Source organism: Cetorhinus maximus, chromosome 23 (assembly GCF_964194155.1).
Source record: "Cetorhinus maximus chromosome 23, sCetMax3.hap1.1, whole genome shotgun sequence".
NCBI classification, from domain to species: Eukaryota; Metazoa; Chordata; class Chondrichthyes; order Lamniformes; family Cetorhinidae; genus Cetorhinus; species Cetorhinus maximus.
In genome coordinates, this window is record NC_135901.1 from 55,849,836 (window position 1) to 55,876,935 (window position 27,100).

Here is a 27,100-nt window from a genome sequence, read left to right on the forward strand (position 1 = left end):
GAGAACAATGGGATGTTGCTCTGTTACAAACATATTGATAGAGATTGACTGTCAGAATGAACCAATAATTTCTACCACATTATAGATTTGGTTTGGCGCTGAAGGAGGCCATTTGGCCCATCGTGTCTGCACTGGCTCTCTGGATGAGCAACTCAACCAGTACTATTCTTCTACCTTTTCCCCATAAACCTGTACATTCTTCCTTTTCAGATAACAGCCTAATTCCTGCCTGAATGCTTCAATTGGACCTGCCTCCACCACAATCCCACACAAAGCATTCCAGACCCTACCCAGATACTGCGTGAAAGGATTTTCCTCATATCATTGTTGATCCTTTTACTGATCATTTTAAAACTATGCCCTCCTGTTCTCAATCCTTTGATGAGTGGGAACAGTTTTTCCTTATCTACTCTGTGCAGCCCCCACTTGATTGTGAATAAGTCTGCCAAATATCCTCTCAGCCTTCTTTTCTCTAATGAAAACAGTCCTAATTTCTCCAATTTACCTTCTTATGAGCTGTCCTTCCTCCCTGGAACCAAGTTTGTGAATCTTTTCTGCACCCTCTCCAATGCCGTCACATCCTTCCTGAAGTGTGGTGCCCAGAAATGGATGCAATAAACCACCTGAGGCCAAGCTAGTGACTTATACATGACCTCCTTGCTCTTCTACTCTATGCCCCTATTAATAACACCCAGGATACTGCATATTTTATTAAGCACTCTCTCAATCAATCTCCTGCCACATTCAATGACTTATGGACAGATACACCCAGGTCCCTTTCTCCTTCAACCCCTTTTGTATCTTCTGCAAACTTTGAAATTTTTCCCTTTACATCAAGATTTAGGTCATTAATATATATCAGGAAAAGCCCGAGTCCCAACACTGACCCCTGGCGAACACCATTACAAACCTTCCGCCAGCCTGAAAAACATCTATTAACTACTTTCTGTTTCCTTTCACTGAGCCAATTCCGTATCCATGTGGCTTCTGTCCCATTTATTCCATGAACTATAACTTTGCTTAAAAGTCTGTTGTGCAGCCCTGTACCAAATGCATTTTGAAAGTCCATGTACACCACATCAAGAGCATTGCCCTCATCAACCCTCTCTGTTGCCTCTTCAAAAAACTCGAGGAAGTTAAACATGAGTTTCTCTTAAGAAGTCCATGTTGTTTTTCCTTTATTAACCTGCATTTGTCCATGTGACTGTTAACTTCGTCCAAATTATAGTTTCTAGAAGTTTCTCACCACTGAAGTTAAAGTAATTGGCCTGCAGTTGCTGGGCTTATCCTTACAACGATTGTGGAACAAGGGTGTAACCTTTGCAATTTTCTAGGCCTTTGGCACCTCAGTCTAAGGCACAATTGAATATTATAGCCAGGGCCTCTGTAAATTTCACTCTTATTTCTCCCAGGATCCTGGGGTGCATCTCTTTTGGCTCAGGTGATTTCACAACTTTAAAGCAAAAGCAAAATACTGTGGATGCTGGAATTCTGAAACAAAAGCAGAAAATGCTGGAAAAACTCAGTAGGTCTAACAGCATCTGTGGAGGGAGAACAAAACAGTGAGTCATACGGACTCGAAACATTAATTGTTTATTTTTTCATTCCACAGATGCTGTAAGATCGGCTGAGTTTTTCCAGAATGTTCTGTTTTTGTTTCACAACTTTAAGTATTGATAACCTATCAAATATCTCCTCGAATTCAATTTTAAACCTTTCTGAATCTGAATCACCTCCTCTTTCACCATGCGTAGCATTTTCTTCCTTTGTAAAGGCAGTTGCAAAGTATTCATTTAGATTCTCGGCTATGCCATTTGCCCCCATGTGTAAATCCTCCTTTTCGTCCCTTATCATCTCTAGTCTGAATGGCAGGAGTTGGAACTTGATCTTTCTTATTTTCTATCCCTATGCGAATTGAACCTTCCCCTTGCTTTCCCAGTTTCAGGCAAAGATTAACTGAAACGCGGTATCTAATGGCAGCCTGATTACCCACAATCCCGTGCGCCTCAGAAACCGCTCTGTCGGCCGCGGGTTGTCCGGGTGGATGACGCATGCTCGGAGTCTCCTGCTCTCTTTGCTTGAGGTTGGTGCCGGAGAGAAGCCGGAAGTGGCGGATTGTGAGAGTGGAGAATGTTCATTGGTTCCCATCAACATGTTCACACTGACGAGAGACCATTCAACTGCTCCAACTGTGGAAAGGGATTCACTCAGTTATCCCATCTGCAGACACACTAGTGAGTTCACACTGATGAGGCCTTTTAAATGCCCGGACTGAGGGAAGTGCTAGAAATGTTCCAGGCAACTGATGCCTCATTAACATGTTCAGACTGACGAAAGACCTTTGAGGTGCTCTCATAATGGGCCTGGGTTCCTGCAATCCTCTGACCTCACTGTACACCAGTGAATTTACACTGGGGAGAGGCTGTTCTCATGCTCCGAGTGTGGCAAGTCATTTGGTTGTTCATCCACACTGCAGAGATAACAACCAGTTCACAAGTATAAAGATAAAATACTGCAGATGCTGGAAATCTGAAATAAAACAAAGTGTAGAAAGACTCAGCAGGTCTGGCAGCATCTGTGAACAGAAAAACAAAGTTTACGTTTTGAGTCCACATAGACTCTTCTTCAGAAGAGTCACATGGACTAGAAACATTAACTCAAGTTGACAAATAACTACAGGGATTGGATTTTGCTGTTAATCACATTTGGGACTGAACCATGTTCTATGGGGTCTGTTTCTGCTGATGTTAATAAACTTCAACCCAGTTATAGGGGTTAAAATTCTGGATAAAAGTCAAATAAATTAGCTTTGTGTCAAACACACAGTGTGTCGAGTCTTTTTCATTACTCTACAGAAGTTAGTTCCTTTTGAAGTGCTCTCTCTCTCTCCCATGCCTGTTCTGTTCTCACCTCCAACAGCAAGTGTGAGGAGCTCATGCAGCTTCTTTGTCACTAAGATTGAGTCAATCCGATCAGCTGCCTCTGCTGCTTCCCTCCCTTCCACTAGCCCACCAGGTCAACTGTCTCTAAAGATTCCCCATGTCCGAGATCTGAACTCAGATCTTTCTCCAGTTTCCTATTTCCCTTCATAACCTTTCAGTGTTCATTTTGTCCATGAGACTCGCCTTCTGCTCCTGTGACCCGATTCCCACTGAACTGCTGACCATTCAACTTCTCCATGTTGGCTGATATTGTTCATGTTTTTTTCCCTCTCTTCTGGTACTGTCCCTCTCACCTTTAAATCCACCGTCATCATCCATCCTAAAAAAAGGATCTATCCTTGATACCTCCTATTTCTCATCTCCATGCTGCCACGAGGTGACATCATCCAAAAGCATCATGTTATTTTTCACATGTACACTGACAACACCCAGCTCTACCTCACCACCATCCCTCTCCATTCCTTCACTGTTACTAAATTATCAAACTGCTTATCCAACATTCCGTACAGGTTGAGCAGAAATTTGCACCTTTTAATAATTGGGAAGATCAAAGCCATTGTCTTCAGTCACCAGTACAAACTCCATTCCCTAACTCCTGAGTCCATCCCTATGAGGTAACATTGGGATATGTTGTCCTATGTTTGTCAAGCCAGGAGTCTTTCTTCCTAAGCGAGAGAGAGAGGGAGAGGAGGAGCCATTCGTACAATATTCAATACACTTCTGAAGATTTTATAAGGTTATTAGGCAGTGATTTCTTACAGATCTAACCACCTTGAGAAGGGAATATCCTTATTGATTTCTCACAACTGATTTCTGACTAACCTCACTATTTCTAAGCTACGAGCTTGTTTTCCTAATTTCTTTATGACAAACCGTGGATAACATACTAAAGCTACTGGAACGATCAGAATCAGCAACACTAACCCTTGAGCTGCCACCAAGAGCAAATTTGAAAACTTTATCCACTAAATGTGTTAACTATCGACTGAGATTCATCCTCCCCACCTGCAGATCATCTCACACAATTTTAAATTATTGACATTGGTAAATACATCTGGTTCAAACAGAAGTTCATGCACGGACTTTAAAGATTCTCTAGCTCACTATTCACCTTCATCCACCTTGTGGATATTTTCTAAATCTAGAGTTTATTTCCCTCTTCACTTTAATTTTACTCCCTCTGATAGGTACTGGTGTGTTTAATTCTATCCTGATTGTTTGAAAGCCAGTTTCTCTATGGAGTGTGTGTCAATATCTTGATGATTTAAAATGTTGTCTCATTCAATTTTCCACAATAGTCACTTCATGTTGTTCTGTTGTCAAGTAGCTGAGTATGCCTGGGTCCTGTTCTTCAGTGCAGGGTCACCATGCATTTCCACATGGCGACCTGGTAGGGATGGATCCGGAGGCTGGGTTAGATAGAGAGTGTGGGGATGGCAGATTCAGCAGCGGAATTCAAAAGGGAATTGGATCAAATACTGCAACATGTTTAGGGAAAAGGTAGGGGAGTGGGGTCAGGTGAGTTAATTCCAGAAGAGGAAGAGGCCTCCCTTTTCTGACGCAGATGAAAAATTTTTTTTTGTTTTTTCAGAGGGTCCTTAGTCTGAGGAATTTTCTCCAGAAAGCAGTGGGGGCTGGGTCATTGAATTTATTCAAGGCTGGTTTGGACAGATTTTTGGGAGAGAAGGGAGTCAATGGTTATGGGGGGCGGTGAGGGTGGGGGTGGGGACGGACAGACAGAAATGAAAGTGGAGTTGAGACCACAAACATATCAGCCTTGATCTTAACGAATGGTTGAGCAGGGTCAAAGGGCTGAATGGCCTATGTTCCTCTGACCCGGCTGAATGGTCTCTATGTGGTTTTGGGGTCTGATTTTATGGTACAGTGAGGGGCTCGAAAGACAAAATGGTCTATTCCTGTTGATATTTGTTACGTTACCAATCAAGGCAATGGTTGCTATCATATTGCCAGCAGTAGCGTATGCAAGTGGTCTCAGGCTCTGGATTTAAGCACCAGTTCCTATTAAGTCATGGATTTTAATCCCACTATTGCCAAAGTTTCAGTTGGTTTGTCTTTCAGACGTTTCATCAAATCCCTTAGAATAGGCTTGGGGTATTTGGCATATGATGTAGTTCGTCTTGGTAGGTAGAACAAGGGAGGCTGTCGTAATTGCAGGGTGACTGGGAATAGGTGGGTCTGAATGCCCTCATTCTCTGCTGTAAACATTCCATGATTTTATATGAACAACAATGACGCTAGTATAAGGCCTGCAGCCGTGGTTAAAGGGATGGGTTTTAAATCCATTGGGGCCTCTCCACGTGGGTTAGAGTCCTGCTGACTGTGGTTCTCGCTGTTCCTTTGTTTTGCTGCCTCCAGAATGAACTATTGGTTAAATAGAATCAGCACCTTCCAAACACTCCCGTGTGTTTTTCCTGCTTCACTTCCGTGTTGCTTCATTTCTGTTGATTCATAAGAATTCACGGAATTTGCAGTCAGAAATGATACAAAACTGAGCTAATTTGTGCCATTCTTGCGTTCTGAGAGTTTTTTCTGTCCTTAGAGATAAACCCTTGCTCGCTACCACTCACGTTGTATATTTCTGTGTGTGTCAATGTGGTTCAGTTTCCCGAGGGGTGAACACATTTTTTACAATCGCAAACCTTATTCACTTTCTTTATATATCTTCATGGTAAATGGTACAGAGAATAACAACAGGTTGAAAAGTTGCAAGAGGAGATTGACCCTGTGTGTTTATTTGAGTGGAGACTGCTTATTGACTCAGTGCCTGTATGTTACACAGCGGAGGATGATTGAAATTTTCACTGAGCAACATTTTAACAGACAATGGATTCCTTCGTTGTGATGGTGTGTTCCAGTTCTATATATGCAATTTGACAGTCAATTTCTATCCGTTGCTTTGAACCCAATCTTTCTAATAGGTTGGATGTTATGCACATATTTGTTTCAGTTTCTTGCTATATTTGAAATGAATATTCATAAATCTATTTAGTCATAGGGTCATAGAGGTCTACAGCACAGAAAGAGGCCCTTCAGCCCATCGAATCTGCGCCGTCAAACAAGTACCTAACTGTCCTAATCCCATTTTCCAGCACTAGGCCCATAGCCTTCTATGCCATTGCATTGCAAGTGCACATTCAAATACTTTTTGAATGTTATGAGAGCTTCTGCCTCTACCACTCTTTCAGGCAGTGAGTTCCAGATTTCCACTAACCTCTGGGTGAAATAATTCTTCCTCACATCCCCTCTAAACCTCCTTCACTTTATCTTAAATATATCCTCCCTGGTTATTGATCCCTCCACCAAGGGGGAATGTTCCTTCCTGTCTACTCTATCTATGCCCCTCATAATTTTATACACCTCAATCATGTCCCCGCTCAATCTCCTCTGCTCCAAGAAAAATAACCCCAGCCTATCTAATCTCTCCTCATAACTAAAACTCTCCAGCCCAGGCAACATCTTGGTAAATCTCCTCTGCACTCTCTCCAGTGCAATCACACCCTTCCTATGACGCGGATTCCAGAACTGCACGCAATATTTGGAGACACGCAATCCTTGTGTGAGAACTTACCGAATAACAGCAGGGCTGGCAAAGATTGGACAACATTTCCTTGCAGCCAAAGGACACAAAGCAGAATTATGTCGGTAATATGAGTAGAAGCAGGAAGAGAGGGAGTCTACTTGACCCTAGGTTTTCTTAAACCATTAAACCTTCAGTTGGAAGGTAACACTCTAGTGGTTCAGCCTCGGTTCTTTCACCGCCTGGGTTCAATTCTGTCTTGATGTTGTGCAAAATGTCATAACTAGCAGCCAATTTATGGTTTGAAAAAGTGTCAAATTAGACTCAAAACCTTCACTCTGTTTCTCCCCTCACATTTGCTGTCAAACCTTCTGAGAACTTCCAATACTTTCTGTTTTTATTATACTTATGATCACAAGAAATAGAAGCAGGAGTAGATCACACGGCTCATCGAGCTTGTCCCATCATTCAATTCGATCATGACTGATCTTGGCTTCAACTCCATTATCCTGCCCGTTCCCCATATCCCTTAGTCCCCCGAGAGACCAAACATCTGTCCATCCCAGCCTTAAATGTATTCAATGATGGAACATCCACAACCCTCTGGGTAGAGAATTCAAAGGTTCACAACCCTTTGGATGAAGTAATTTCTCCTCATCTCAGCCTGAAATTATCGACCCTTTACCCTGAGACTGTGCCCCAGTGTTTTAGACTCCCTGACCAGCAGAAACAATCCCTGTGTCTACCCTATCAAGCCCTCTCAGAATTTTAGAGGTTTCAATCAGATTGGCTTTAATTCTTCTAAACTCCAGAGAATAGATTCCAGAGACCAATTTAGTGAACCTTCCCTGCACCGTCGCCAATGCAAGTCTATTCTTTTATAAATATGGAGATGAAAACAGCACACGAGATTCCAAATACCGTCTCACCAAAACCCTGTAGCAATACCTCTTTATTCTTGCTCTCCAATCCCCTTGCAATAAAGGCCAACATGCTGATCCTGCATGCTAGCTTTCCACATTGCTTGTACAAGCACAGCCAAGTTTCTTTGAACATCAGCACTTACAAATTTCTCACATTTTAAAAGCATTCTGTTATTCTCATTTTTATAACCAAGTGAACATAATCGCACCTGCCTACATTATAATCCATCTGCCATCTTGTTGCCCACTGACATGACCTTACGATACAGGTTTTGTTGAAGAGCCATACGGACCCGAAACGTTTACTTTATTCCTCTCCGCAGATGCTGTCGGACCTGCTGAGTTTTTCCAGGTATTTTTTTTTTGTTTTGTATTTCCAGCTTTAATCTCTTTACAGTGCTGTGCTCAAAGTTTACCTTGTTACCAAATTTCATAAAAATTAATAGCAGGCCCCAGTGAGAATTGAACTCACGACCCCTGGTTTACAAGACCAGTGCTCTAAACCACTGAGCTGTGGAGCCACTTTAGCTATCCGACTCACAGTAAGTCTCCTAGTGGAACTAGGAACAGGACAACGTTCTGCATGGATAATATTTGATAGACCTGGAAATGCCTGAAAGGGAGAACAGAAAGTTAACGATGCGACATGAAAGCAGCAGAAGTTGACGTGTGTCAGTTGTTTTCAGTGATGAATGTCTGCCGCGGTAATGTGAGAGATTTTACTGCCGACTGTTTACACTGACACAAATATCACTCCTGACCAATCAATCACAACTGCTCTTTGAAGGCAGCGCGCCAGGCCGAATGGCCTCTTTCTTTGCTGTAACTGTCTACAATTTTATGTTTCCCAGCATAATTTCCCAGTCATTCCGACATTTTATTACACGCTTGGGGGAATGTACTTTTTTACATTCTCGCTTTTGAAGTCAGGACACTGAGCAAACTCAAAGTTTTTCTTAAATTCCTGAGCAGGATTTGGAACCAGACCAGTTGAACGACATTTTATTGGTGCCAATCCTTCACTGCAGCTACCCCTTAAAAACACCTCTGGTGAAAGTGTCTGAAAAATGGCAATTGTGGCCCAGATAAAGCACGTTGCAAGAGTTATAGACAACTTTCCTCGTGATTTAGAGGTGAGGATTCGGCCCTTTCACCGCCGTAGTCCGGACTCAATTCCCGGCCAGGCAATGAAGGTTTATTGATCTGGTACAAACTGTTAAAACAGGCGTGATTTACTTATTGATTAAAAACGGAAAACGCACAACAGCTCCGCCCGAATCAGTGGAGAGAGAGTTGGAGTTTCACATCAGAGCTGCAAATGTCACACGTGGAACAGCTTCGAGAAGAAATACAGTTCCTCATGTCCGAGGGGTATCAGTTTGGACTGTTTGTATTTACAAATTCATTCTCTCGATGTGTCCATTGCCTTAACCACTCGGCCACAAGGACTCGGTGTCTGTTTAAATGTTGCTCAGTGAAAATTTCAATCTCCCTCCGCTTTGTAACATACGGACACTTAATAACTGAACAGTCTCCACTCAGAAATACAGAAAGAAAATTCCTCTTGAACCTTTTAAACCGGTTTTTATTTTCTCTGTACGATTTTAATATGAAGCCACACAAGTAAGGTGAATAAAGTGGGGATTGCTAAAAATGAGGAACTGAACCACATTGACACACACAGCGGGACACTCACAGACATACACATCGACAGTGACAGAGGCCTAAGGAGAGACAAACACCCAGAAAGATAGGATGTCTCCAAACTCGCTCAGTTTTACTCCATTTCCGTCTGCAGATTTCGCAAATCCTTGCAGATGAATGGAAATAAGAAAGCGCAGAAGTTTTTGTTTGATTCTATTTATCCGGTAACTAATTCTGTTGGTCAACATCGGGAATAATGATAACCGCAGTCAGCAAAACAACATTGGGGAAACCCCGATGGATGTCAGAACCATCGCCCTCAACACTCGTCCGCTACTAACAGCACTTCCTGAGGGAGAACATGTTCATATCAAATCAGAGCATTCAGGAGATGGCGTATTGGCATTGTCACTGGGCTAGAAACCCAGAGATAAAAGCAAAATACTGTGGATGCGGGAAATCTGAGTGAAAACAGAAAATGTTGGAAATTCAGCATGTCTGGCAATATTTCTGGAGAGAGAAATAAAGTTAATGTTTCAATTCCGTGTGACTCTTCTTTGGTGTTCTTTGAAAGCAGCACACAGGGCCGAATGGCCTCTTTCTTTGCTGTAACTTTCTATAATTTGATATTTCCCAAATACCACTTCTTTCACACTTATTCTGCCATTTTATAATCCACTTTTGCGAGTGGGTTCAAAGCTCAACTACGTGCACAAGACTGGAAGGAGCCTGCGACTGTGGATAATCGGCACTCTGCACATTCCTGTCTTCAGTGTCTGGGAGAATCAGGAAGATGAGATCCCAGATTATCTTTACCATGTCATCAGCAAACTCATTCTTTCTAAAATCATTGGGTCCCACATTCTCTGTCCCTGCTTTCCAGGGAAAGCTTGGGTTCATGAACTGACTGTGTCTGCATCAAGCAGCTAAATGACCTGGTAGCTAGACGGGCAGAGGGAGCTGGAGGCGAGGCAGGGACAGAAGCAGAAACAGATGCGACATGAAAGTGTTTAGAAGTGTGTCAGTTACTTTCAGTGATGAATGTCTGCCATATGTTCCCTTGTCAGTTTCACAACAGCCGCAGTGATCAGGTTGGTGGGTTTAGGAAACTGACAGTTACACATGAGCAGCTTGTGGGGATATTTCACCTCACTGTCAATTTCATGTCCCAGCTCACAGAAACCGTTGTTGTAATTGACTGAAGAATTCATTGCATTTAAAATGGAAACATGGATAAAAGCAGCGTCAATAAATGAAACGGAAACGAAAATTTGCCAGTTTCCCTGGTGGTCTAGTGGTCAGGATTCGGCGTTTTCACCGCTGCGGCCGGGTTCGATTCCCGGTCAGGAAATGCAGTTTTATTGATCTTGTGGAATTGTCAAAATGAGTATTAATTACTTATTGATTGAAAACATTTAGCAGCTCCACCAGAATCAGTTTAAGTTTAGCCTCAGAGCTGGAAATATCACACTTAGAACAGGCCGGGAACAAAGACAGAAGCGGAGTGAAAGAAGGACAAGAGAAGGGCTGTTTGCAAAGCACTGGCCATAGGGATGGTGGTGCCAGGCAAAATATGGGTGGGAGAAGGGCAAATTCTGGTGCCTACTGTTTGCATTGACAAAAATATCACTCCTGATGGATCAACCAATCACAAGACTAATTGAACGACACATTAATGGTGCCAATCCTTCACTGGAGCTCACCGCGACCAAAGAGCACTGTTATCATCAGCCTGTTATGTAACTTCGTGCAGTATATCTGCTGAACAATATAAGCTTATCACAGCTCTGTTTTCTTTACATTGAAATCCAGTGCGAAAATGCGAGAAATTTCAAAGCTGAACAACGTAGACAAGACTGGAAGGAGTGTGTGACTGTGGATAATCGGCACTGTGCACATTCCTGTAATCAGTACCTGGAGAATCAGGAAGATCCTGGTGTCTCTTTAGCCTGTTATCTGTAAACCGATCACGTTGTGTATTATGCTCGCACTAACTGACTGTGTGTGGTCAAACAGCTCCTGGAAGGGCGGAGAGAGCTGGAGGTGAGACAGAAAGAGATGTGACATGGAAGTGCTTTGAATCAGTGGTGAATGTCCGTCGTGTGCCAGTTTCAAAGGAACAGAGGTTGGTGGTTATTTGTTTGAAAGAAGCTGCACTCAACGTGTGCCGAGCCCATGACACTGAGATTAAGAGCCTTTGATCTACCAGTTGAACTAGCCGGGCACACATGACATAAGTATCCCATATTCCAACATACATGGAGATAACTGTTGCTTTCCACCTGCAGCCTCAGCTGGTTCTGAACTTCAAAGTGTAGAAGGTAATCGAAGGTTCTTGATTGGTAAGGGGATCAAAGGTTACGGGGAGAAGGCGGGAGAATGGGGTTGAGAAACTTATCAGCCATGATTGAATGGCGGAGCAGACACGATGGGCCGAATGGCCTAATTTCAGCTCCTATGTCTTATACACAAGCCCCAAGGTTGCAATACATTCCTGTCAATCGTCAATACCATCATTCACACCTTCCACTTCTTAGCTGAACCTCCTTCCAAACATCGCAAACTCCTCTTGTATCTTTCATCTTGATAATTTTCTCTGTAACATTTTCATCTGAAGCTGCACAACTAATGTGAATAAGTTTGTGATGGTAAAAATGTGTTCAGCTCCTCGGGAAACTGAATCACATTGACACACACAGAGGAACACACACAGGGATAGACACCGAGAGTGACAGAGGGCAAGGGTTTGTCTCTAAGGAGAGACAAACGCCCAGAAAGCAAGCATGACACCAAGTTTTGCTCCATTTGCACTGCAGGTTTCGTGAATGAACAGAAGGAGGAAAACGCCCGCTTGTATTGACGGATTTTATTCAATGTAACCGACAATTAACTCTGTGGATACAGAGTTAAAACCAGGAATAATTAGAAGCAGGAAACCCCAATGGATTTGGACTCCATCGCCTAAATGACTGCCCCTATGCACAGGGTAATTTTGTTGGTATAAGATTATAGGCGGCCACAGCAGAGAAGGGAAGGAGGAAATTCGGCCCACCGTGTCCGTGGCAGCTCATGGAAGAGGAATTCAGCTAATTCAACAATCTCGCCTTTTCTCCGTCGCCATTTATATTTTTATTCTCTCTCCTCAGTGTTACTGTTAATGTGAAACACCGCATTAACACTGCTTTAACCGTGAGCTGGCACTTCTTCGACCAATAGTGCAATTTTAGCAGCAGTGGGATTTGAAATCACGCCTCAATAAAGAATGAGACCTTAAACCATTATCAACCACTACAGCTGCGCTACCAAGCTCACGATCTACTCCACATCGCCTTGACTAGATCTGGACTCCATTGCCTGAACCACTCGGCCACGATGACTGGTCCTATGGATGGGTTAGTGTTGTTGGTATAAAATTATAGATGTCTACAGCAGAGGAGGAGGAAATTCGGCCCAGTCTGTCCATACCAGCTTATGGAAGAGGAATTCAGCTAATTCGACAACCCCACATTTTCTCCACAGCCATTTATATTTTTATTGTGTCTCCTCGTTCTTCCCATTAAAGTGAAACACCGCACACACCTGTTTTAACTGTGAGCTGGCATCTTTTCGACCAATAGGACAAGTTAGCAGCAGTGGGATTAGAAACCACGCCTCAATAAAGAGTGAAACCTGAAATCAGCACCTACAACAACTCAGCTGAATCATCGAGCTCAGGATGCTACTGCCCATTACTACTGAAACAGAACAGAATCAAAGCAGCATCAATACTTCATAAGGCCCCACAAGCCTCCTCCGTCACTTAATAAGATCATGGCGGATCCCCAACCTCAACACCAATTTCCCACCCGATCCCGATCGTCCTTCATTCCCTTAGAGTCCAAAAATCAGGAGAATTTTTGGATGTTTTTCTTCCATTGATCCGAGAGTTCTGTGGACACCTGGTTGAAATCAACAATAATAAGAAGCACAGTCGGTAAGATTGGAACTTTCCTGGGGAAACCCCAGTGGATTTTAAAAGCATATTTTTCACCACTCAATGAAAAGTGACACCTTCAACCACCTAGAGCCAATCTACCGAACTCAGGATATTAGTGCCCATCACCTTGGCTGGTATTGCTACTCAAATAGAACAGGAGCAAAGTAGCAGAAATACTTCATAGGGCCCCACAAGCCTCCTCCGTCACTTAATAAGATCATGGCGAATCTCCAGCCACAAAACCAATTTCCCTCCCGATCCCGATAGCCATTCATTCCCTTAGAGTCCAAAAATCAGGAGAATTTTTGGATGCGTTTTCTTCCATTGATCCGGGAGTTCTGTGGACACCTGGTCGAAATCAGCAATAATAAGAAGAACATTTGGTAAGGTTTGAATTTACCTGCGGAGACTCCAATGGGTTTTAGAACCACCCATTTAACCACTCGGCTACAGTGATTGACCAAGGATCCAATGCTTTTCACTCATTCATCAATAACAACATTCACAGCTTCCGCTTCTCAGCTGCACCTCCTTCCAAACATTGGGATCCATTTTCCTCAGGATTTGTTTCTGGATTTAATGTTTAGCTGCTTTGTGAACTCATTTTGAAATCAGAATCGCTTCAATATCCAACACAGTTTGAATTGCAAACCTGACGGATAAACAATGGAAAAATGTCACTCGGTAACACAAATCCCATGGTGCTCATTTTCAGATTCACAACTGTTAACTTTTCAATGAAATGAAGGAATTTTACAATGAAAAGATTTAGAAAGTTGGTGTGACTTTTATTTGTGACTCACTCACTCGGGTATTCTGTAAATGCTGCTCGGAGGTTTAGTGAACGGGATATAATCTACCTGTGTTTTCCTGAGCCTGTGCTCGGTGTATTGGGAGGTTTGGCCCTGGTTGGAGTACCTTGCGTCCCAGGGATGGGCAGTAACCCGCTGATTGAAGCTGCAGTCGCCGCTTTCTGCTGGCAGCGGGTGATTGGAGAGTGCGGGGCCGGAATATTGCTGCTTTTCTGTTTTTCCCTGTCTCACTCACTGTGGAGCTGAGGAAGAGAATTATTGATGTATTTGTTTCAATCCAATAACTTCATAAATTTCCAATGGGTTAGATATCGGTACATGGTCAGACTAATTGTTTTCTCATTATATTTGAAATTAATATTCGACAAAAGCCACTTACCTGGGAGCTCACTGGTTAACACTGGAACTGGCAACATTTTGGGGGTCATTCGTTTCAGCACAAGTACCCAATGACAGTCTGGAACTGTGTGATAATCAATGCTGATGGGGAGAAAACAGTGAAAGCTTCGCCCCTAGGTGGTCTCGAACCACCAACCTTTCAGTTAACAGCCAAACGCGCTGACCAATTGCGCCAGAGACTGATGCAGCCTCTAACCAGAGTATCAGTGAGTTAAAGCTTCAGATTGCTGCTACTGGAATGACAATTCTCTCGATCAATTTTACTCTTCCAAAATAAAGAGTGGGGCATTCATTGTGGATACATGGAAACAGCCTGATCCCACCCACTGCAGGCACATCCATGTCACCGGGAACCAGCTCTCCTATAACCGGTGCCGTCTCCCTTCGAGTCTTTGCGTGTCTTGACTGTTACCAAGTATTCTGATTGTCCCGAAGCCGATATTAGGTTTGGAATTCCTGATGTGCAGAAACGAGAATCCTTTCAATAACTCAGATCAGTTAATTTCACTGAGAACATCAATAATGTCAATGTTCTAGCGTCTTAAAGAAGGGAAAGGTGCCTTGACTGTCTCTGGTCAGTCGAACAGTTCCCCCTTCATTCTTCCCTGATTCCGGTTCCCAAAGAGTTTCTAAAGATTCACAAAGCTGGAGACTGGGTTTTCTGGTTTGGTTCCTTCTCCATTTTCCCACCTGCCAACTGACAATATTTTACAAAATTTAGCCTCAATCCTCCACCTTGCATCATGTCCAGTGATGAGGAAATTCAGTTTTGTGGAGAGATTATAGAGACCAGGATTGTTCTCTTTAGAGCAAAGAAGATTGAACAGAGATTTCACGGAGCTGTTCGAAATAATGGGGGTGGTGGTGGTGGGGACGGGCGGCTTGATAGAGCAGAGAGGGAGAAACTGTTTCCACTGACAAGGGTCAGTAACCAGAGGGCTGGGATTTATGATAATTAAAGAAGACAGATTTGCATTTATATAGGGTTTTCCGGACCAGGGGACGTCTCAAAGCGCTTTCCAGCCAATTAAGGACTTTTTGAAGTGTCGTCATTGTTGTGATGCAGGAAACACGGCAGCCAATCACCGCTCAGCAAACTCACACCCCACCCCACCCCCCACAACAAACAGCAACGTCATAATGAGCAGACAACCTGTTTCAGGTTTGGAACTGTGCTTCAGGCAGTGGCTTTAAAATCCATTAGCGTCTCACCGCTCAGGTTCAACTCACGCTGATATGCTTCTCACCTTTCATGACTTTCTCCATGTCCCTGCTGAATTCATTCAGGGTTAAGTGTATTAAAAACCTTCCACCACTGGATCGAAATCATGTGCAAAATGACAAGAACACTTTGCACTGATCTTACTCAGTCCCATGACATCAAAGGGAAGAAGGTAAATTTTGCTGGAATGGGTTGTAAGATTATCGAATGACTGTGAAGGCAGCAGCAGTGCAGATGGAAATGAAACAATTATAGAAAGAGACAGCACAGAAAGAGGCCATTCGGCCCAGCGTGCTGCTTTAAAAGAGCAGTTGTGACTGGTTGATCAGGAGTGATATTTGTCCCAGTTTGAAAAATTGGAAGATAAATCTGTCCCATTCCCATCCGCATTTTGCACCATCATCCCTTTAGTCAGTTTCTCTCTCATGCCTTGTAACCTATCACAGTCCTTCCCTTTTGGCCTTTCACTCCCCTCTCTCCGCCTCTGGACTTGTTTTCCACCTGTTCCATCTCTGAATGTCCAGCTCTGGTGAAAGATCATCCAGCTGGAAGATTAACTCTCTTTCTCACTCCACAGACGCTGCCAGACCTGGTTTCTTTTAAGAAGGAATTCTTATTCACTGTGACAGTTCACACAGCGGGAAAGAAAAGGTTTCCCTGACTGGGAATTGAACCTAGGTTGCAGCGGTGAAAGCACCAAATCTTAAGCACAAAACTCTCCGACTTCCAGTGAAGCTGAGGACAGTTTTCACTCAGAAACCAGCAACTGTGATATTAACAAAGCGGGATGGAGAAAGACTCAGTTTGAGCAGTGATACTGCTGGAGGAATGGAGAGCTGGGGATCAACCATAAATGCAGCAAAGTTTAGAAAAAAAACAGTAACATCCAGCATAGGGCTGGAACCCACATCCCTCGGGTTAAAAGTCTCAGGCTCTACAGACTGAGCTAACAATGCATAAAGTGAAAAAAAAGTGTTTTTTCACCTGGAGCCTCAGCTTGTTCTGAATTTCAAAGTGTAGAAGGTAATCGACCTACAAAAGTCCCAAGGTTGCAATACATTCCGCTCAATCATCAGTAACATCATTCACATCTTCCACTTCTTAGCTGCACCTCCTTCCAAACATTGCAAATTCCTCTTGCATTTTTCAACCCGATATTTTTCTCTGTAACATTTTAACATGAAGGTGCAGAATTAATGTGAATAAAGCTTGTGATTGTAAAAATGTGTTCACCCCCTTGGGTACTGAACCACACTGACACGCACAGAGGAACACACACAGGCACATTCACCGAGAGTGACAGAGGCCTCAGGAGAGACAAACACCCAGAAAACAAGGATGGCACCAACTTGGCCAATTATTGTTCCATTTCAGACTGCAAATTTAGTGAATGTTTGCAGATGAACAGGAATTAGAAACACAGGGCTGCTGGGGTGTTCTTGATTTTATTTAACCGATAATTAATTCTGCAGATAGCTTGCTGCAATCGGGAATGATGAGAAGGGGAATTGGTAGAACTCAAACCAAAGTCCCCAATGGACACATCACCTTAACCACTCAGCCAGGACTGCCCACTAATAAACTCATATTGTATAAATAATAGAATAGATACAGGGAGTTTCAGAGGAAAAAGGCCTTCCAGTCCATGCCATTGCCCCACCTTTTCCCAGTCACCCTGGGATTTACACGGCCTCTCCTCAATCTTCCGTCCGGAATACAACACTGCACAGCTCAGCTGCCCCTTCGCCGCACGGAGAATTTTTTGGAAGCGCCTTAAACAACAAATCACTCGAAAGTTTGGCAGCGGTGGGAGCTGAGCCCTCATCACCATAGAGGCTGAGACTGGAACCAACAAATGAGCTCACTCGGTCTCACTACCATATTCACATTAGACACAGCCATTGTCTTGATTGGCATTGGCACTGGATTAGCAAATTAAAAAAACTATGATCAGGAAAGGGCAGAAACCTGATTGGAGGGATTGAAACCTGGAGTTCTGGGAAAGATGGACATGGATTTGGGGGATTACAAAACATTTAAGGATTTTTGAGAGGAAAGTGAGGCTGGAGATGGGGCGGCAGCATGCAAAGATGGAGGAGTGAAGGGTTTGTTTTTATTTAAGGTCAGCAGTAATGATGGAAGATTTAAAGGAGAGGATCCCCCTCTCCCCAGTACCTGAAAAGAGAGAATCGTTGACAATGACGGCAAACATGGGGAAGTTGGGTGGTCAGTAGTTTAGTGGGAATAGGGTCAATGGAGCAGGTGATGCACACAGAGGGCACTGAGAGGGCATGAGGGGAGATGGGGGGAAACAAAAGAAAGATGTGGGTTCAGGGCTCGGACAAGGGGGATCTTTAGAGACAGTTTGTCCCGGTGGGCTAGTGGAAGGGAGGGAAGCAGCAGAGGCAGCTGATTGGATTGTCTCAATCTTAGTGACAAAGAAGCTCCATGAGCTCCTCACACTTGTTTTTGGAGGTGAGGATGAAGGAGACGGGGGAGAGGGAGAGACCTTCAAAAGGAACTAAATTATGTTCGAGATATTAAAAAGGCTCGACACTCTGTTTACCTAACACAAAGCTGATTTATTTGAATTTTATCCAAAATATATAACTGGACTGGAGTTTATTGACATCAGCAGAAAGAGACCCCAATGAACATTGTTCAGGCATGAATGTCATTAGGAAGGAAATCCAATCCCTGCAGTTACTTGTGAACACGCTGGTGTGTCAGCAGGTGGGATGACCGAGTGAATCTCTTCCCACACTCAGGGCAGGTGAATGGCCTCTCCCCAGTGTGAACATGCTGGTGCATAAGCAGTGTGGATGACTGAATGAATCCCTCCCCACACACAGTGCAGGTAAACGGCCTCTCCCCAGTGTGAATGCGCTTGTGTTTCAATAGGGTGGATGAATCAGCAAATCCCTTTTTACATACGGAGCAGGTGAACGGCCGCTCCCCAGTGTGAGCTCGCTGGTGTGTCTGCAGGGTGGATAACTGAGTGAATCCCTTCCCACACTCGGAGCAGGTGACTGGCCTCTCTCCAGTGTGAGTGCATCGATGAATTTCCAGCTGGGATGGTCTATTGAATCCTTGCCCACAGTTCCCACATTTCCACAGTTTCTCCCCAGTGTGAACTCGCTTGGGCTTCAGTAGAGTGGATGCATCAGCAAATCCCTTTTCACACACAGTGCAGGTAAACAGGCTCTCCCCAGTGTGAACCTGCTGGTGTGTCAACAGGCTGAATAAGTGAGTGAATCCCTTCCCACACTCAGAGCAGGTGAATGGCCTCTCCCCAGTGTGAATTCGCTTGTGTTTCAGTGGAGTGGAAGAATCAGAAAATCCCTTTTTACACACAGAACATGTGAATGGCCTCTCTCCAGTATGAATGTGCCGATGAATTTCCAGCTGGGATGGGTAACTGAACCCCTTCCCACAGTCCCCACATTTCCATGGTTTTTCTCCAGTGTGACTGCACCTGTGTTTTGACAGGCCAGATGATCGGCTGAAGCCTTGTCCACACACAAAACACGTGTACGGTTTCTCCCCACTGTGAACGGTGCTTTTTCCTTCCATGTTCAAAATCCAACGATAAATTGGGCGACTCTGTCAGATCCTGATGTGATGTTTGGCTTCAGTTTCCCGACTGCAAATCCTCCCCTTCTATTACCCTGTGAAATTGATTTAAAACAGAAAAAATGGAGTGAGAGAGAACCCACAAAAACACAAAGGCAGGTTGTGAAATTGAGCTGAATGAATCTGAGAATTTGTGGGGCCGGCACGAGGAAAAAGTGACCATGAAAACTGCTGGATTGTCATAAAAACCAAACTGGTTCACTAATGTCCTTCAGGGAAGGGAACCTGCCATCTGGTCTGGGCCTAAGCAAGACTCTGGCCTTTATGAGATGAGGGAATGAGAGACCGAGAGAGAGAGGGAGATGGGAGAGGAAAGGTTGAAGGAGAGGTATGTTATACATCTACAACTTGACCAGAACTTTGACAGAATCTCCCAAATCCTCAACCTCCACCACCTAGTAGGACCAGGGTAGCAGGTGTTTGTGACACACCATCATCTCCAAGTTCCCCTCCACGTCACACACCGTCCTGACTTGTCTGACATCCAGTCCTGGATGAGCAGCAATTTCCTTTAGTTAAATATTGGGAAGGCTGAAGCCATTGCCTTCAATCCCCGCTACAAACTCCATGCCCTAAACACCGACTCCATCCCTCTCCCTGACAACTGTCTGAGGCTGAAGCAGACTGTCAACAACCATGGTGAAATATTTCATCCCAAGATGACCTTCCAGCCACATATCCACATCATCACCAAGACCGCCTATTTCCACCTCAGTAATAAAAACAGAAAATGTTGGAAATACTCTGGAAAGATACAAAAATGATGGGTTGGGGTCAGTGGAAGGGCGATTTGATGGTGGAGGCGAGGGATGGGAGAACAAAAGGGAAGGTCTGTGCTCGAGTGGATTCACCTCAGTAATATCGCCCGACTTTGCCTCTGCCTCAGCTCAACCATTTCTGAAACTCTCATCCATTTCTTTGTTCCTCTAGACTTGAATATGCTGACACTTACCTATCCGGCCTCTCACATTCAAGCTCGATAAACCTGGGATCATCCAAAACTTCACTGTCTGTATCGCAGACTCACAGAATTGTTACAGCAAAGAAGGAGGCCATTCAGCCCGTCCTGTCTGTACCGGCTCTCCAAATGAGCCCGAATCTTAGTGCCATTCCCCCACCTTCTTCCCATAACCCTGCACATTCTTCCTTTGCAAGTAATAATCCAATTCCCACTTGAATGCCTTAATTGAACCTGCCTCCACCACACTGTCAGGCAGCACATTCCAGATCTTAAACATTCGTTGTGTGAAAAAGCTTCTACTCATGTCTCCATTGATTCTTTTTTCAATTGCCTTAAATCTCTTCCCTTTCATTCTCAATCTTTCCACCAATGGGAACAGTTTCCCCTGATCTACTCTGTCCAGACCCCTGATGCTCTCCCGATCTACTCTGTCCAGACCCCTGTTGATTTTGAATACCTCTAATCATAACTAAATAAATTTTAATCACATCAAGTCCCTTCCCCCCATCGCCACTCTGCTCATTGAACTACACAGGCCCCCGGTTAAGCAGAATCTCAATTTTTAAATTCACATCCTTGGTTACAAATCCCTCCATGCTCTCTTCCTCTCTATTTCCAGTCACACAGATGTTTAAAATCTTATCCCATATGCAAAACAGATAAACCTTATTCCTTCCGCATTCAAAGGCCGATGGCATTCAGGTTCCGAGGAGTTGAGTGACCCTGTCAGATTTTATTTTGATTCTTGATTTGAGTTTCCTGTCTGTAAATCCTCCCCTTCAAATATTCTGCAAAAGAAATTTACAAGATCTATATCAGACGGAACAAACGTTTCTCATGGTTTGAGTTTACTGTGTGTAAATCCTCCCCTTCGAACCCCCTGTAAAAGGAGTTTCCAAAATCCATCCCTGAGTGTCCAGGATAGAAATGCACAACATTCTCTCCTCCTGCTACCTGGACCAGGATGACCGCGCATGCGCTCTGCTGCACATTGCCCCCTATAAAGATGGCGGCCGTTACCCCGGGCGGGGCGAAGGGAGAAATCCAGACTTTTTCGGCCCGTTCTCTGCAAACACAAGACCGGTACCTTGTTATTTGGGGTCTGCGGCCTGCACTGTGTCTTTATGAAGCCTCCCTGCCCACTCAGCTGACTCTATTCCTCCTCAGACACCCACTAACTCTGTTAGTTTACTCCACTCGACATTCATCATCCGCTCTGAGCAACTTCAGTCACAGACCAGCACTGCGCATGCTCATTAAACAGACGAAATGCGCATGCAATAAACACACACACACACACACACGCACACAGGCACGCAGAGTAATGCGCATGTGCAGGGAGCTGCTTTAATGAGGATAGGGCACATTCTGCCCTGCAGCGAATGCTGGGTGACCACCCCGCCATTCAAAGGCGATAATGTGCAACAGAAACATATCAGAATACGATGCTAAGGGGGAAAGGTATAAACTTCTTGAATAAATCGATGCAGTGACCAAATTGGCCTGGCCTCCACCATAATTCTCTCCTGGATGTAATGAACAGCAGAACCAAACCCTACAGTTAGACCTGAACTCAGTGGAGTCTCAGGAGTTGGGCTGAGCTGGTGATCTTTTGTTTTCTCCCAAACATGCAACATTTAACCTGCCTCTTGCCAGCAGCGATTCTCTGACTGTGGATCAAATCCTTTGAATTTTTAAAGTTGGAATGTTAACTTGTGGGCAAACTGAATAAAGCCCTTTGCACTCATGAAGTATCTGAATGGCCTCGCACCAGTGAGACTGTCTTGCTGTGTCAGTAAAAGGGATGATGAGCAAATCCCTTTCCATTTCCAGCTGGTGAATGATCTGTTTACAGTTTGAGTTGGCCTATATGTTTTCAGCTCAGACATGGATCTCGAAATCTACTGGTATTCCTCCCTAACAACAAGGAGCAGGAGCAGGCCATTCGGCCCCTCAAGCCTGCTCCACCATTCAATAAGATCATGGCTGATCTGAAAGTAACCCGAAATCTATATCGTGCCTACCCCCGATAATCTATCACCCCCTTGCTTACCAAGAATATATCCACCTCTGTTTTAAAAATATTCAAAGACTTTGCTTCCACAATCTTTTCAGGAAGGGAATTCCAAAGACTCACGGCCCTCTGAGAGAAAAAGAACTTTGCTTCAGCTCCGTTTTAAATCGGTGACCCTTTATTTTTAAACAGCAATCCCTAGTTCTAGATTCTCCCACAAGAGGCAACATCCTCTCCACATTAACCCTGTCAAGTCCCCTCAGGATCTTATATGTTTCACTAAGGAGTTAAAGAAACGCAAAATACTGCAGGTGCTGGCTATCTGAAATAAAAACAGAAAATGCTGGAATTCTCAGCAAATCTGTTAGCGTCTGTGGAGAGATAAACATACTTTTCATTTCAGGCCTGTAACCTTTCATCAGAACTACACTACATTTGAACTGTTAATTTTTCCTCTCAATCCAAAGATACTGCCAGGTGTAGTCAGGGAACTCAAGAAGAAAAAGAAAATCCCACTGAGGAATGGAATCGAGGAAAATGAAGGGTGAAATGCCCGACTGACCAGAGACAGTCAAGGCATCTTTCCCTTCTTTAAGACACTGGAACATTGACTCTGACGTTATCAGTGAAATTAACTGATCTGAGACATTGAAATGATTCTCGTTACTGCACATCAGGAATTCAAACCTACTATTGGCTTCGGGACAATCAGAATATGTAGTAACAGACAATACAGGGGAAGGCTTTAAGGGAGACGGCATTAGGAGAGCTGGTCACTGAGTACTTGGGCTGCAAAATAATATTCCCAAAATGGTGCCAGATCTACTGTTATCCAGTGAACTCCCACACAAAAAGCAAACACACAAACACATATAATGAGAAAAGATTTGAGCCAAATAAATAGCATCATCGTACCCATTAAAAATCTAGGAAATTATTGGATTCAAACAAACCCATCAATTATGCTGTCTTCCTCAGCTCCACAGTGAGTGAGACAGGGAAAAGCAGAAAAGCAACCCGGGCTAAACCTTCCCATACACCGAGCACAGGCTCAGGGAAACGCAGGTAGATTATATCCCGGTCACTAAACCTCCGAGCAGCATTTACAGAATACCCAAGTTAGTGAGTCACAAATAAAAGTTACACCAACTTTCTAAAGCTTTTCACTGTATTTGTTCTCAAGTGTCAGATTTGCAGATGAGGCAAAGCTTCAGCCCTCATTCCACTGATTCCGGTGGGGCTGGTAAATGTTTCTAAGAAATTGTTTTAACAACTTCACAAGATCAATAAATCTTCATTCCCTGATTGGGAATTGAATTATGAGAGCGTTGAATCCTAACCACTAGACCACCATACTAGCTGTCCAACGTACTTTCGGTTTGGCTTATCTACAGCTTTTGCCCTTTTTTTCATTTCAGTTGAGGTTTAGGTTCAACAAAAAACGACTTCTTCAGCCAATGAAAACAGCGATTGCTGTGAGCTGGAACATGAAATTGACAGTGAGGTGAAATAGTCCCACAAGCTGCTCATGTGCAACTTTCAATTTCCAAAACCTTCCAACCTAAATGCTGTTGGTCCAATGAAAGTGCCGAATCATAGTCACTGTGCCACGAGGGAAACTACCAATAAGGCTTGAAATTTGACTTATGGAGACTACTGTTTACATGTTTTTTTTTTTCATTTCAGATCTTTTCCACCAGAGACAACTTGCTCCGACCAAATGGTCTGTTTAGGTTGAACACAAATGACTTCTTCACCAACCATTGCTGTTAGCTGGAACATGAAATCGATACTTTCTCCCTTTAAGACAGTTCTTAAAGCTTCCACCTTTGACAGAGCTTTTAGTCATCTGACCGTATATGTGGCTCAGTGTCACACTTTGTAATATAATGATCCTGGGGAACGCCTTGTGACGTTTCATTACGTTAAACGTGCTTTATAAATATAAGTTGTTGTTGTAAGGCATATATAGAAAGGGCCAATCTCCTCTTTTATCTTTTACGCTGCTGCTTCTCTCTGCAACTTTTTAACACGATGTTGCACAACTAATGTAAATAAAATTTGTGATTTTTAAAACGCTTTCACCCCTCAGGGAACTGAACCACATTGACAATCGCAGAGGAACACACACAGAGAGATATGCACCGAGAGTGACAGACGCCTAAGGGGAGACCGAGGCGTAGAAAGCAAGGATTTCAGTAACTTGGCTCAGTTTTTGTTCGATTTCCAAAAGCAAATTTCCTGAATGGAAATCAGAAAATACATGTGCATTTGGATGGGTTTTCTTCTATTGAAATGATAATTAATTCGGTTAAAATCACAAAAGGTAAAAACCTTAGTCAGCAGGATGTTTATATTTACAACAAAGGTAAATGATTGCACTTCCACTCACATTTAAATAAACACGCTTGGATAATGCTCTTGCCTGGTTTCAAACTGCTGCGCTATCACATGTGAAGCAAATATGACCCCCACTCGCCTCTACAAACCCTGCGCTGTAAAGAGCCCAATGGAGCTGTCTGGAATGTTAAGCGGTGACGTCATGCAGCAGCACTTTGGGTCTTTGTTTTGAAGAAATGGAATTCGGCTGTTCTCATTAGGAATGCTGGAGACAGACTGATCAACAATGTCATCATCAAATGGCACAGCGCAGTAAGAGGACCTCCACCCATTCTCTCTATGTCAGTTTTGTACAAAGAGCTTTATAATTAATCTCAATTTCCTTTCTCTTTCTCCTTAACCCTGTTTTTTCTCGCTTTCAAGCCATTTTCCAATTCCCATTTGGAAATTCAGAGTTAAGAAAACCAATATTGAAAGCTTCAGCTGGTTCCTCACCTGAGCAAATATGTCAGGCTTGGTTTTCCGGGCACTGACGTTTGCAGTGCTTTATTTTGGTCGGAAGAACAAGGCAGTATAATTTTCAGGGTGACCTGGAATCAATCGGGCCGAATGTCCTCTTCCTCTGCTGTAGCCATCCCAAGATTTTATATGAACAACATTAATACTCGTTGAAGGCTCATTGTTGTGGCCGAGTGGTTAAGGTTGGATTCAAAACCCATTGGAAATCTCCCCACATAGGCTTGAATCCTGTCGACTGCGCAGTTCCCTTTTCTTCCCTTTCGGTGCCTCCAGAATAAATTATTGATGAAATGAAGTCAAAAACCTTCCAAACTCTCCCGTGTGTTTTTCCTGCTTCACTTCCATGTTCCTTCATTCCCGTACATCTACTATCATTCACCAAATCTCAAAATGAGCACCGTGGGATTTGTATTGCACAGTGACTCGCTTTCCTGTTTCCAAGATAAATACTTATCCTGTATAAGATTCCATTCCCAGATCTAAATTATTTTAAACCAATTAAACTATCTGTTTAAGCATGTGATCGAACCGGACCTTTGGATATCTGTAACAATCATTTATCCCTGTTCTACGAAGAGGGACAATCTGTAACAATTATTTATCCCTTAGTTCTGATGAAGAGTCATACGGACTCGAAACATTAACTGTGTTCCTCTCTGCAGATGCTGCCAGACCTGCTGAGTTTTCCAGGTATTTTTGGTTTTATCCCTGTTCTGTAACAGACTCGGTTGGCAGTTTGAAGAGGAAACGTAATGAGAATGTAGACATAAACTCAGAAATAATAAGGACATGCTGAATCAGAATAAACGTCTTTTATAAATTCAATATGAAATCAATTGTGTAAATAAGTAATAATTATATCAAAACCAGTATCAGGAACCTAAGTCCAACTCACCATGTCATTGGGTCAGAGAAACTATTTTAATTAAGGCAAACTGTGCATGGATTCTGCAGAAACTGCTTCTTCGGAAGTGAATTGGACAGTTATTGAAGTGGATAAACATCATGTTTATGAAAAGAGAGAAGTAAATTGAGACTAATTGGTTCCTCTTCACAACAGAAGCTGGCACAGGTCGGTTTAGTGGTTAGGATTCAGTGCTCTTACCGTCGTGCCCCGGGTTTGGATAGATATGATGATCTAATGATTTTCCAACATGTTGTGCCATTTGATGATGGCATTGTTCATCAGTCTGTCTCCAGCATTCCTAATGAGAACAGCTGAAATCCCTTTCTTCAAATCAAAGACCCAAAGTGCTACTGCAGGACTGCATTATAATCAGGGGTATGGGGTACTGTCTCCTGCTGTGTTTCTGTGGTGTAGTGGTTATCACATTCGCCTTGCACAATAAAGGCGCCCTGGTTGGAGTCTGGGGCAGAAACGTTGTCAAGTAGTTGAATTGTTCCTGTTTACTGTGGAACATTAACTGAACGCAGTATCCTACAACCATGTTATGCTCTCTCTGCATCATTTCACAGAATAAACACTCAGCAAAGTAAATGTACTTTTAAACTGGCAGCGGGTGAGTGCGGGCCCGGATATTGCTGCTTTTCCCTGTCTCATTCACTGGAGAGCTGAGGAAGAGAGAATAATTAATGTTTATTTGAATCCAATAACTTCATAAATTTGGAATGTGCAATGGTACATGGTTGATCAGTTGTTAAATTATATTTGAAATTGATCCTCAGAAAAAATCATGACTGTTGGAAATCATTGGGTAACAGGAGAGGTTGCAATTTCTTTTCTTTCTTTTGTCGCTTAAGGACCCAGTGTCACCCTGAACTGTGTGACAATGAATGTTGTTTGTGTTTTACATAAACGTGTCATTTTGTGGGAGAAACGTGCCTCTGGTGAAAGAGGCCTGAAATGAAAATAGAAGATACAGGCATCAGGCCAGGTTGTAACACTTTCAAGTATCATCCCTGGTGGTCTAGTATTCAGGATTTGGCACTTTCACCGCTGCGGCCTGGGTTCGATTCCCGGTCAGGGAACGGTGATTTACAGCCCTCGTGCAAATTGCTAAAATTTAGTTGATTAAAACCTCAAAACGCATAAAAGCTCCGCCAGAATCAGTGGAATTTTGCATCAGTGCCGGAAATGTCATCCGTGCAACAGGTCAAAACCAAATACAGAGGTGAAGAAATGGAATGAGTGAAGGGTTGTGATAGGTAGCATAGCA

The 27,100-nt window shown here is 43.4% G+C and overlaps 1 non-coding gene across 1 annotated transcript; it reads right to left on the reverse strand.

The window, feature by feature from the left end:
* Positions 1-7,850: 7,850 nt before the first annotated feature.
* Positions 7,851-7,924, reverse strand: trnat-ugu (transfer RNA threonine (anticodon UGU)). Its single transcript has one exon. It is a non-coding gene; the product is annotated as a tRNA-Thr (tRNA).
* Positions 7,925-27,100: the final 19,176 nt, after the last annotated feature.